General features: G+C 39.3%; 2 protein-coding genes across 9 annotated transcripts in view; one reads left to right on the forward strand and one right to left on the reverse strand.

Annotated features, from left to right (window-relative positions):
- HS3ST5 (heparan sulfate-glucosamine 3-sulfotransferase 5) overlaps positions 1-13,624 on the forward strand; it is a 145,452-nt gene that overhangs the window by 55,082 nt on the left and 76,746 nt on the right. The window lies entirely within an intron of this gene.
- Positions 1-13,624, reverse strand: part of LOC309529085 (uncharacterized protein) — a 127,124-nt gene that overhangs the window by 29,889 nt on the left and 83,611 nt on the right. For 2 of the 3 annotated variants that reach the window (XR_014218062.1, XR_014218063.1), the window contains exon 5: positions 7,580-7,679. The exons of the other annotated variant lie outside the window; for it this stretch is intronic. The gene's annotated coding sequence lies outside the window, so the exon portion shown is untranslated. Of the gene's footprint in view, positions 1-7,579; positions 7,680-13,624 lie in introns of those variants that run through there. 3 annotated transcript variants of the gene reach the window in all.

Genomic DNA, 13,624 nt, shown 5'->3' on the forward strand with positions numbered 1-13,624 from the left:
GGGAGGGCATTCCACAGGGAGGGCGCCACTACCGAGAAGGCCCTCTGCCTGGTTCCCTGTAACTTGGCTTCTCGCAGTGAGGGAACCGCCAGAAGGCCCTCGGTGCTGGACCTCAGTGTCCGGGTAGAACGATGGGGGTGGAGACGCTCCTTCAGGTATACTGGATAAAGTATAAAGTGTCTTCGTATGTTTCATATATCTTCATATATATTATACTTGGTATTTGGTACTTGGTACTTGGTATTTGGTATGGCAAGGTACCTTTGCTAGTCCTGTGCATGTTTTTGTGCAGTTGTGAAGACAAGCACCTCATGCTTTTGGTGTGTGGGATTGGAAGCCCACTGAGGAAGAGCCCACTGAGCCCCTGAAATGGGAACACTGGTATAGTATCACCATGACTGATTACTACTTTCCATACTTGGTGTTTCTCCCCAGGACACCTTTTTGTAGACTTGTAGACTACACTTCAGCACAAAGATGTTAATAAGCTTGGCGAGATTTACTGAAACAGCTGTGTCTCTTACTAAGATAACAAAAACCAGGTATCTGCTTCCTTGAAAATGAAATACTATTTCCCTAGATAACTGATAACACATTTCTCTGCAAAAATAATTTTTAAATGGGGGCCGAGCCAGGAGAAATTATCTTATGCTCCAGCTGCAATTATATAGCACTTCAAATACATTTTAACACTTCAAATACAGTGAAATTATCTCACTATTTCTTAAAGGTGTTTAATTGCAAATGTCTTTTAAATTAGTAATTCAAGGAGAAAATATTAAAATAATGGCTCTCTCACTCTCTAATTTTTCTAACAATTTTTGATGGATTGTGGTAGTTCAAGTTCATATTCTAACTCTAGCTGAAATATTTTGTGCATTTCCCCCCAAATGAATATGCATGCAACTGAGAAAGCAATAATGTCAGATCTACAAAGTAATTCTGTAGTTGAATAGAATGTATGTAGATCATCCATATTGTTATAAGGCCTTTCTCCTGTCTCAACATCTTTTGCAATCTCTTAAAAGGGTGTCTGATCTGTTTTCACACGGTGTCAGGATTTTATTTATAAGCCACTTTTGATTTGAGGATATGAACCCTCTTCTTTTGAATAGCAGCTGATATATTTCTGCTTATGGAGATAAGTAAAAGAAATTGTTTCCATATGCTGTCCATGGCATCATCTATCCTCTTCTAAACACACACACACACACACACACAGAGAGAGAGAGAGAGAGAGAGAGAGAGAGAGAGAGAGAGAGTGCATATGGCATTATTAAGCTCTTTTCCTTTCATTTTCCCTGCCAGTTATCTGCTAAATGTATACTATGCTAGTGATGTGCATATGGCCAAAAACTGGAAGCCTTCCACAGAGGTATTAACTAGACAACCTAGTTTCCTACAAAGGAATCCAAGAAGCATGTACAGCAGTTACTTAGGAAGGTACAGGGTTACTGGATTCCTGAGTCAATATAAGAACATAAAAAGAGCCTGCTGGATCAGCCCATTGGCCCATTAGTCCAGCATCCTGCTTTACCAGTGGCCAACCAGATGCCTGGGATTCATCCAGTCCAGCCTTTCGCATGATGAATTCTGCATATAAGTTAAATAAGCAGGGAAACAATATACAGCCTTGTCATACTCCTTCCCCAATTTTGAACCAATCAGTTGTTCCATATCCAGTTCTAACTGTCACTTCTTCTACCAAATAGAGATTTCTCAGGAGACAGATGAGGTGATCAGGCACTCCCATTTCTTTAAGAACTTGCCATAGTTTGCTGTGGTTGACACAGTCAAAGGCTTTTGCGTAGTCAATGAAGCAGAAGTAGATGTTTTTCTGGAACTCTCTAGCTTTCTCCATAATCCAGCGCATGTTTGCAATTTGGTCTCTGGTTCCTCTGCCCCTTCGAAATCCAGCTTGCACTTCTGGGAGTTCTCAGTCCACATACTGTTTAAGCCTGCCTTGTAGAATTTTAAGCATAACCTTGCTAGCATGTGAAATGAGTGCAATTGGTAGTTGGAGCATTCTTTGGCACTGCCCTTCTTTGGGATTGGGATGTAGACTGATCTTCTCCAATCCTCTGGCCACTGCTGAGTTTTACAAACTTGCTGGCATATTGAGTGTAGCACCTTAACAGCATCATCTTTTAAAATTTTAAATAGTTTAGCTGGATATCATCACTTCCATGGGCCTTGTTATTAGCAGTGCTTTCTAATGCCCATTTGACTTCACTCTCCAGGATGTCTAGCTCAAAGTCAGCAACCACACTACCTGGGGTATACGAAACATCCATATCTTTCTGGTATAATTCCTCTGTGTATTCTTGCCACCTCTTCTTGATGTCTTCTGCTTGTTAGGTCCTTACCACTTTTGTCCTTTATTATGGTAATCTTTGTATGAAAAGTTCCTTTCATATCTCCAATTTTCTTGAACAGATCTCTGGTTTTTCCCATTCTGTTGTTTTCCTCTATTTCTTTGCATTGCTCGTTTAAGAAGGCCCTTTTATCTCTCCTTGCTATTTTTCGGAAATTTGCATTCAATTTCCTGTATCTTTCACTATCTCCCTCGCATTTTGCTTCCCTTCTCTCCCCCGCTCTTTGTAAGGCCTCGTTGGACAGCCACTTTGCTTTCTTGCATTTCCTTGTCATTGGGATGATTTTCTCCTGTATAATGTTACAAGCCTCGATCCATAGTTCTTCAGGCACTCTGTCCACCAAATCTAAATCCTTAAACCTGTTCCTCACTCCCACTGTGTATTCATAAGGGATTTGATTTAGATTGTATCTTACGGGCCCAGTGGTTTTTCCTACTTTCTTCAGTTTAATTTTGAATTTTGCTATAAGAAGCTGATGATCTGAGCCACAGTAAGCTCCAGGTCTTGTTTTTGCTGACTGTATAGAGTTTCTCCATCTTTGGCTGCAGAGAATATAAGAAATCTGATTTCGATGCTGCCCATTTGGTGATGTCCATGTGTAGAGTCGTCTCTTGTGTTGTTGGAAAAGCGTGTTTTTGATGACCAGCTTGTTCTCTTGACAGAACTCTATTAGCCTTTGCCCTGCTTTGTTTTCAACTCTAAGGCCAAACTTGCCAGTTGTTCCTTTTATCTCTTGACTCCCTATTTTAGCATTCCAATCCCCTATAATGAGAAGAACATCCTTCTTTGGTGTCATTTCTAGAAGGTGTTGTATGAGGGCCACTTCATTTCTTTTACGGGATTCTTGCCCACAGTAATAGATATGATGGTCATCCGAACTGAATTCACCCATTCCCATCCATTTTAGTTCACTGATGCCCAGGATGTCAATATTTATTCTTGCCATCTCATTTTTGACCACATCCAACTTACCAAGGTTCATGGTTCTTACATTCCAGGTTCCTATGCAATATTTTTCTTTACAGCATTGGACTTTCCTTTCACTTCCAGGCATATCTGCAACTGAGCGACCTTTTGGCTTTGGCCCAGCCGCTTTATCAGCTCTAAATCTACTTGTGCTTGTCCTCCGCATGTAGCATGTTGGATGCCTTCCGACCTGAGAGGCTCATCTTCCAGCATCATAACTTTTATATGCCTGTTGTCTTTGTCCATGAAGTTTTCTTAGCAGGGATACTGGAGTGGCTTAACGGTTTCTGCTCCAGGTGAATCACGTTTAGTCAAAAATCTACGCTATGACCTGTCCTTCTTGGGTGGCCCTGCACGGCATAGCTCATCCCTTCGCCACGACAAGGCAGTGATCCATGAAGGAGACATTAACACTTGCTCTGTCACAAACCACAAGAGTAAATGAAATGTCCTTCCAACAGCACATTGGAATGAACATCTTAGTACTGATCTCACCAGTCTGCACACTGCATTGCTTATAACCGGATGCTCATTTGATTGGTACATACATAGCATTCTAAGTTTGACTAGAATCAGAAAGGGATAGTTGTGTCCAGAGTATAAAAGCAGTATAAAATTATGTAACTTTTTGCTCTGACGTAGAATGATTCCATTAATTCATGAATTGATTTTGAAAATGACAGGGAGTGATAGTCTCTCAACAAAGACTACTAATGCTGCTTAACTGCCTCTTTGTCAGCATCATGGATGCTTACTTAGACAAACTTTAGGCTAGCAGAAAGCATCTTCAAACTGACAGACTACATTCTAATTGCGGATACATGAACTTCTGAAGTGATTTTCTTTTATAAAAAAAAAGTGCACTGATGTGTTGAGACATGCCAAATGCTCCAACAGAATAACCATTGCAATCTTTTAAACAAGTCACATGTTTGATGCAATTTACTCTTGGGTCCAACAAATGCATTCAGTTTTATTTGTTAACCTCGCAGAACATTATTTATTAATGAGTTCTTCATGCTTTATTAAGTCTAATGTCAAAACACCTCTGTGGGACTGTAGGAACGCTCTGTCTCTATGTTAAAAGCCTTCTAAAGAAAATGAAAAATTATGCACTAAAGCTCCAGATAAAACCCAATAGATATCAGTTCAATTACTCTTGATCCTGGCAGATGATGTTTCTGAATAGTTTTGAAAGAGCTGCATCAGATAATATAAGCTGTCTCAAATGAAAGAATTCTGCACTATCAAATGTACATAATTAGGAAGGCTTAGAGAAACTTAACAAAGCCACTCTGTTCCCAAAAGCTGAATGGCATATTCAGCAGGTGAAAGCTGACAAGTTCAGTAGAGAAGTACAATGCTTGCTTGGCTTCATTTATTTTTCACTTAGTCCTTTTATATCAGGAAGGGAAATTTCTATTTGCAAACATTAAAATGACGGAATGTTGAAACACAAGGGGTTATCAGAAGTTTTCTTAACTCAGTAGAACTAATATTGCACAGGAAGCCAATACTGGAGTTCAATAAACTTTTCCCTTGCTCGCTTCCTACTCTTTCCCACTCTGGTATTCTTACTAAGCATCTTATCTATAGCATTGGCATACAATTCAAAGTGATTTATTATTGGGCCTTTTGTGCACTCTAAACTTTGCTCAGATTTGTTCTGTGGTTTAGTAAGTCAACTAGCATGAAGATTTGACTGAGAAGAACTGGCCGTAACTTTACCTACATCTCTCTAAGGGTAAGAAAACACAAACAGACTTAAGCAGCCTGTAGTCTTTATTGATTGCAAATTAACACCTGGCTAGTTCCAGTTCATCTTAATAATGCAACATGGTCCGTGTCAGATTTTGCCACAAGCATTAGTTCAAGGGTTTGCATTCAGATCTAGCCCAAATACAACAGTCAGTAAGTACTGTCTATGGCTTCCTAATGGTACAATCTGTGTTGTTTTCTGCAGTTTACTATCAATGCCAATGTGGTGTAGTCATGGACTAGGACCTGAGAGACTAGGGCCAGCTAGTGTCTGCACCTAACCTAACTCACAGGGGTGCTGTTAAGTAAGAGTCATGTATGCTACCTTAAGCTCCTTGGAGGGAGGGTGAAACTTAAACGCCATAAGTAAAATAAAATATCTGGCTGTATGCTATGAAGTATTTAATACTCATACCCATATGTGTCACTGTCATGCTTCTTTCGGTGTGCTTAGATATTTGTGAAATCATTTCTGCAATATATGGCCGTGGTTACAAACAGCTGACTTGACTAAGAAAATAATTTCAACTGTAAAGCACTCATCCCAACCCTACTGTGCAATACCAAATCTAAGAGTTATGTTGTGTACTTGCTCCTACGGTAATTTGTTCCACTGTGGTTGTTTTCAAGAGGGGGCAGCACTTCATTTCCATGTTGGCAAGGGAGTTCTACTGTAATTTCCCTTCTCTCTCTCAGAAAATGTTCGGTATGCTTTATTGCTGGTAACTGCTCAAGTCCCTCTTCCCCAAATTTGGTCATAATCTGAGTGTTTAGGAAGGTCACTGTTTAATTCCAAGTTTGCAATTCTGCTGGTTATAAAAATGGAAGACGAAGGCACCACATTTTATCACAACAAGAAAAACAAAGGCCCACCACCACCTCCCCTTTGTCCATAGGTTTGGCTTCAACAGATAGCATCCACCTAACTTACCAAAATTACGTATGACATGAATAGTTTGTTCCAGCTGCTCTATCTTGCCCCTGTTGTCAATTCGTAACCATATCCTGCTTGTGTCTGAATAAAAAAAAAAGAATGGGGGTTGATTTACTTCTGCAGGTTGGGAGAGAGGAATTACCCAGTATGGGATTTGCCACCTGCAGTTTAATTTGATCCTTCCCTCAAGGAAGTAATTGGCTACCCAAAAATAGCAGGTGGGAGGGCCAAAGTGCCAATTATGCTTGTCAAAAGCCTTTTTCCTTTGGCCATTATAATTTCCCTGGTTGAGGCTGTAGTTCAGAAATTTCTTATCCAACCTTACAGTAGTTTCTGTAACCCACAGCAACTTCCCAATCAATTATATTGTTGTTATATCTTACCCACATGACACAAACAGCTTGCAACCTAAGTGCAGGATTTTCTATTTTCAGTATTTTCGAAAGTTGGTTTTTTTAATTGCATTTTCAAAACCAGGAACAGAGATCATATTTAACCCCCCCCCATCACACTTACAACTTCATACCAAATACAGCATGTATACATATACCATATGACTTCCCGTCCACACATTTTCTGGTTCCTTTGCCTTTCTGCTATTCCATGCAATTATTTCTTTTTGCTTTATTATTTAAACCATTTACGTTCCATCTCTGATTTTTCCAATTGTCATTATTGAGATTTTTTTTTAAAAAAAAATATTAGTTTTCAATTACAATCCAATAATAGCCTCATTATAACAATACCAATTTATAATACAATTACTAATACCAATAATTCAAATACTGAATTAAATAATTTAGGTGCTATGTGGGGTCCAATTCAACTGATGTCTCATGGCAAAAACAACAAAATGGGGAAATAACTTTTCTGCTTAAATACGTCGATAATATAATTTTGGTTACTGAGAATAAATTAGATTGTACAAAAAATGCTGAATGTTTAAATAAGCAAGTTTTGAGAATTTACATGCTAGATTAAAATTGATTAATTAAAATTAGGCACATTGAGAAGGGGATTGGAAGAAAAACACTGGAGTGAATCAGACAATGTTGGGTTTTCGGCGAAATCTTGACCCCGCTGGTTAAGGGGCCGAGGGCTCATTTTGTGGGGCACCATGAAATGTGTAGTTTAAACCATCAAACGTTGCAGTGGGACTTTTGCTAGTGTTTTGCACCACATCAGATGCAGGCCTGGCCAGGACAGCTTTCCTGTTATACCTTCTGGGCTTGGTGAGGCATATGACCCCCCCCTTCTGCTCTGAGCCTACTCCAGCTGAGGAATCACACATCTACTCCCCAAGCTTGCTGGCCCCACGTAGGCTGTGGGTCCTTGCCTGCCTTCTCTCAGAACTAACAGCTGTAAATTCTTGAATCCTGAGGTCAGGGGTGGTATGCCCCTTTTTGGCACTTGAGGCAAAACAGGAAGTTCCATCCTGCTCTGCCACACCATCACCACCTTTTTGACAGTTAAATGAAATATAATAAGTGGCATAACAAGACTGTCAATAAACAGTGCAGTCCTAAATGTGTATACTCAGAAGTAAATTTTGTTGAGTTCAGTGGGTGGGTATAGGGTTGCAGCCTTAGACAGAGGCACTGTTTCTGGGCAGTGTCATGGTGTATAGCCAGAGCTCTGAAAGGAGACTGTTCAATATAAATTAAGAAACAATAGAAAGAAATAATCACCAAAAATCAGTATTATTTGTATAAATAAGGAACACTGTACAGTGGTACCTCGGGTTAAGAACTTAATTTGTTCTGGAGGTCTGTTCTTAACCTGAAATTGTTCTTAACCTGAGGTACCACTTTAGCTAATGGGGCCTCCTGCTGCCACTGCGCTGCCGCCGTGCGATTTCTGTTCTCATCCTGAAGCAAAGTTCTTAACCCGAGGTACTATTTCTGGGTTAGCGGAATCTCTAACCTGAAGCGTCTGTAACCCGAGGTACCACTGTACTGACTTGCAGACTTACATACCATGGCAAATTGCTGTAATGTTAATATAAATTTTATAGATAAATAAATGTGATGAAACAAATGTGAGATTAAAGGCAAGTGAGTTTAGTTCAATTATTTGGCTCCACAACACTTGATGTGTGATTTTTGATATCTCTCATGTATATCGTGACTGTGTGGGATCTTTTGCAATGAAACATAAAGAAAGGTATCCTCACTTTTTGTACACACCCACATGCCCCAGCATTGAAATATATGGGAAGAAAGTGGTGCCCATGTAGCATTTCCCTAGATGCTTCAAGGGCTCACTGACCTGCTAAAGTGAGCTTCTTTGTAGAGTGCACCTCTTCCATGCAGGCATCAAAGCAAAAAAAACCAAAACACGCACACAAACAAGAAGAGATCAGAATTATGGGTGGCAGTAACTATACCTAAACTGGGATTGTGTCCAAACACAGGTGCAGAAGGTCACAGGGCTGATCTCTGCAATTTAAAAATACAATATGAAGTAAATTTAAAGCAAATTATAGTAGCCAGAATAGGATGGATCCTAAAAATATGTTTTTCAAGTGTCAAAGGCTACAGTAAAGCGGTGCATCTTCAGCATATGGAAGAAACTATAGCATGAATGTCCCTAAGCTCCAGGGCTGGCCCATCCATGAGGAAAAGTGAGATGAATGCCTCATGCGGGAGGATCCACTGGAACAACAGATCCCAATCTCAAATTTTCTTCCCCCCTTGTTTCTGATGTAGTTCTTCCCTCATCCCTTCTTCCCTGGCAGGGAGGGAGACAGTATTGGAGGGGGGGGCAGCCTCAGGTGCCAAAATGTCTTGGGTCAGCCCTGCCAGACAAACCTCTGTAGGGAGGAGATTCTACAAATGAAGGTAGTGGAATCAATTCTAAATGATAGTTAATATTTAATTTTCTCTCTCCCCTGCCCCTTTGTCCATATTATTGAAATGACTACTGATGTAGAATGGCTTGATTCAAAGGTGGTTATTTTTAGTATTGTATCATTACTTACTCATGTTTATATCAAATTTTCATTTTCATTTTGATGCTTGTAATTACTGTTACCAGCTGATATTTTATACAGGGTTTTTATCATTTCCTTTCATCTTGGCCCTTTCATTATGCACATTTCAGCACTTAACATCAATACAAAGCAAAGAAAATGCTACAGTCTAAAGTCACTACAACAGAATAAGTTCAAATAAGAGGGTCAAGTCCTCTACAGTATAAATCAGCACCAGGCCATCTACTACAATAGTTGTGGAGGCAGCTCGGGCCCTCATTAACTGGTGTAATTATGTCATTATGAAATAACTGGTATTATGAAATTTATATAACTTTCTTAGGGTGTTATGCATTGAAGTTCTCACCCTGGCCACCAGGAGTATCGTGTATATAGTTTTCACTCAGGTCCACGTCAGTTACTTTAGGCGGGAAACCCTGGGTTGCTGTTGCTACAATGTTGACAGCTGGTTGCCTATAAAAGCAGGCCGACTGAGCTGTTTGCTGTTCAGTTCTGTTCCAGCTTACAAATAAAGAGCTGCTTTGAAGACTCGCTGTGTTGTCTGCTATGTCTACCCACTATTTAACATAGACATAAGTAAATATGAACTTTTTCCTCCAAGAGAGGTTTCTTGGCACTGACATATCCAAATCAATTTATCAAAAAACTACACAGAAATTATTAATGCTGTCTAGCAAAGGCTCAAGTTTTGCTCACCTTTAAATTGAAACGGAATCAATTTTCTACCCCATTAGTAATGGGAGCATTGATCTTCAGCTGTGGGTAAAGATCTGCTACTAGGTCACATCCTGATCTAAGGTGTGTCACAAGAGCAGAACTACCACGATGCAAATACATGGTTAAAAAAGAAATATGTCTCCAAATGTAAACTTGAGTTAAAAGTGGGCCTTGGGTTGTAAAAGGTTTAAGACTGCTGTGCTAGGACACTCAGGGCTGAAGTTCCGTGAGCCTTTGATATTGGCAAGGGCTCTAGAACCTAGATTGCTTCGACGCCAGGCAATAAGGCCTCACTTCAGCTTCAGTAACATGTGACCCCCAAATTCAGGCTCCCTACAAACTGATGCCAAAGTTTTGTTCAAGTTTTGACCTCACTTTCCTTAGTTACTCTTTATTTTGCATTATTTTGGCAAGTTGTTTTGGTGCCATTAGCATGCCTTTGCCAAGAGCCAATTAATGTGTTTGTTGTTTGATGTTAGGTATTTCCCCTCATAAGCATAGCTGCATAGCTTATGAAAGGAAGCATGACTCGTTCTAGGAATGGCTTTCTGCATTTTACTTCAGCTGGTCTGAAAGACGGCTGGACGCGATTTGTAAGTGTTGTGGGGGCCTAACAGACTGACTTGATAGGTGCAGCCAAAGAGAAGAGGCAAGCTGTTAAGCCAGGTAGAAACAGAAGCAATTAACTCCTTGACTGAATGACTCAACTAGCTTTAAAACAGTGTGTGATCTCGGAAATCACTCTGTTATATAGAGAGTGGGCCAAGGACTGTGCATTTTGCCACACAAGCTGACCTAATACATTGTCTAGAAAGTTATTGGCTAGGACACATTCCTGCCTGGCTGCAGTTTTCTGCCAGTAGCTTTACATGGATTTCTATTTATTTTGTTTTTGCTTTCTTGCTGCTGCTTTTCTGTATTTTGAATGCTATGTTTTTGCTGACTTGATATTTTGCTTTTATTACTTTTTCTGTTTTGTTATTAGCCACTTCATTTTTTTCTGAATAGAAAAGAGGATTATATCACATATAAAATCCAAAGAAAGTGTTAAAGTGTAAAATGACTTTCCTGCATGCAACTATTAATAGACATTTTCTGTTCTTTACAAGCAAAACTGTAGGCAAAACCTATGGACAGCACACCTTACATGTTTCTAAGCCACCCAAAGAACTATATCTTATGGGACAGAATACAAATGTCATAAATAAATCATTTAAAATGAATGGGGGCATTAGGTGGGCTATCTTTTGACCATCCTAGTTTAAAAGTACATCCCCTTTGATTCACCTAATGCAGCCGCATCTTTAAAATATCCAATATACTGTTTGGAACATTTGGTGGTCTTGCACATGTGTACATTTGTGTACAAATTTTGGGAAGAGGTAATGAAGAACATTTCTGAAATAATAGGTGCACCAGTGTACCAGTGCCTTTAACCCCCAATGTGTGCTTTGTAAATTTTTGATTAGTCAAATACAGTAAAGACTTAATATGTAAACCTGTTATAATTTTTCTGTTAGTAGGGGCTTGTTTGACCATATTGCAGGGCTGAAAGGAGTCCTCCTTTCAGAAAAAAAGGGGTTTTCTTCAAATATTTGTTTCAATAACATGTTTATTCTCATTTCTCAGAAATTGACTTACAACAAGGGTATCTCAGGGTGCAGGTAAACCTATGGATTTTGCCTCCATTTGCTGGCCATTTCTTACTTACAGGATAGATCAATCACAGGGATGGCAAGTCTCAATGAAATATGGATTTGGCATTTATAATTTATTTTGTATTCTTTCTGTATCAGGTCCATTTTTGTAGTAACTTCTAATTCACTGTATAGTCTCTTGGGAATGTATTTTGCTATGTGAGGTAATGATGTGGCCCCTGTTTTTTGTTTGTTTTGTACTGCTTTTCCTCCCTCTTTTTTTAACACCATAATAAAGTCTTGATTTTTCTTTTCTTTTTAAAATAACCAGGATATATGCCTTATGTGCCCTGAGGGTCTGTATTTGGCTGGTTTGCTTCACTGTTTAATTGTGTGGGGTCAGTAGCATGTGCTGTTCTCAGACCCACTCAATTAGAACTGGGATTTTTGAGTGTGGCTTTTTTTGACTATGAGTTCTTCCATTACAAACATAACAGGTTCTTCATCTCTCTGTTTCTTTTTTTTTATTTTATTTCAACAATGAAATATGTCCTGTAGTGTCTAAAAAAGCAAATACATGCTCCACACCTACATAGTATACACATATATTAAATTGGTATTACAATAATGTCCATCAGCATTGCAAAGGCTTGCCACAGTCAAAGGAAGGAGAGCAGAGGGTCTCTTTTTAGAAAGGGAAAACAGCCTGTTATGTACAATTATCCCTGGAGGACCCAATCAAACCTTATCCAATTCAGCAGCTATTGCATATGCTTTCAATTTTTAATAAAGCCCTTTGAGACCGGAAACAATGTGCATAGACTGTATCTTGTGACTAGCGTATCATACCAAGTGGTTTCTAGAGTTGTGTCTTGTCTTCTAGACTTTATTGTCTGGTGGGCAATCATTTTAATGAAAACAAAAGGCCACCAGACACTTATCTTCTCTAATGAGTTTTATACGACTTGCACAGTATTCAAATACATCACAATGTGAATTTCAAGAAGTGTACACTTATACTTCAGAGAGAAATTCCTAAATATTTCTGTCATCATTTGGAAGGATACCAGAAATTTTGGTCAGAAGTTGAGCAAGTTTTTGGAAAACTGAAGATGAGGAATGGTAGCACACAGTATTCCCGTTGTGGTCCAACCAAGGCAGAACAGAGCGGTACTATTATTTCTCTTGATCTGGACACCATACATCTGTTGCTGCAGCTTCTGCTACATCACGCTGCTGACTCATGTTTATCTTCTGGTCTACTAAGTCCTTTTCACATATACTGCTGGCAATTCTGATGCCACCCATCTTATAGCTGAAAACAAATATCCAGGCCTCCTCTGAACTCCTGTAGAGCAGCCCCTCGGTCTACCCTTCCAGACAGACTTCTGGGACTTTTTCAGTAGAGCTATTGAGCATGCTCCACTACGGCAAAAAAAGGGAAGAGAGGTCAGTTGATAGACCCTCTGTTGGCTTTGAAATACAGTGGTACCTCAGGTTACATATGCTTCAGGTTACATATGCTTCAGGTTACAGACTCCGCTAACCCAGAAATATTACTTCAAGTTAAGTACTTTGCTTCAGGATGAGAACAGAAATCGTGCTGCGGCGGCACGGCAGCAGCAGGAGGCCCCATTAGCTAAAGTGGTGCTTCAGGTTAAGAACAGTTTCAGGTTAAGTACAGACCTCCAGAATGAATTAAGTACTTAACCTGAGGTACCACTGTATATTCTCCTGCTGTTAATAATGAGGATAACAGCATAAGTTACACAACCGCCCTTGAAAATCTATTCCCCATTTTAATTAGTAAAGTATTTACCTTTGTTTAAGAACAGAATAAAATAAAGAAGCAGAAAGATCCACAATTGATTACAGTTCCATAAGCAACTACAACTGGGAAAAGTTATTTTTACCTAATAACACCATATATTATACTGAGAAAGAATTGATACTTAGGATGGAGCAGAGGAAGAGAAACAAATGTAAGCATTTACACTTAAACAAACACACACAAACACACTATTCTGCTATTGCTGTTTCTGCATAATTGTTTCTTTTGCTGTAGCAGCTTTTATGTCTCCTGAAAATACAGGTTCTCTTCTCCACCCCTAAAATACCACATTTCTTTTCGTATTCTTCTATAGAAGTGCAGTAATGATCTTATTGTGCATAGCACTGTATTTAATAGTCAATTAAAATTCCTATTGAATTTTAAAATGGGCTCAGGAACTTTTGAAGACTTTTT

This window comes from Podarcis vaucheri (assembly GCF_965113315.1).
Source record: "Podarcis vaucheri genome assembly, chromosome: 3".
Classification (NCBI taxonomy): domain Eukaryota; kingdom Metazoa; phylum Chordata; class Lepidosauria; order Squamata; family Lacertidae; genus Podarcis; species Podarcis vaucheri.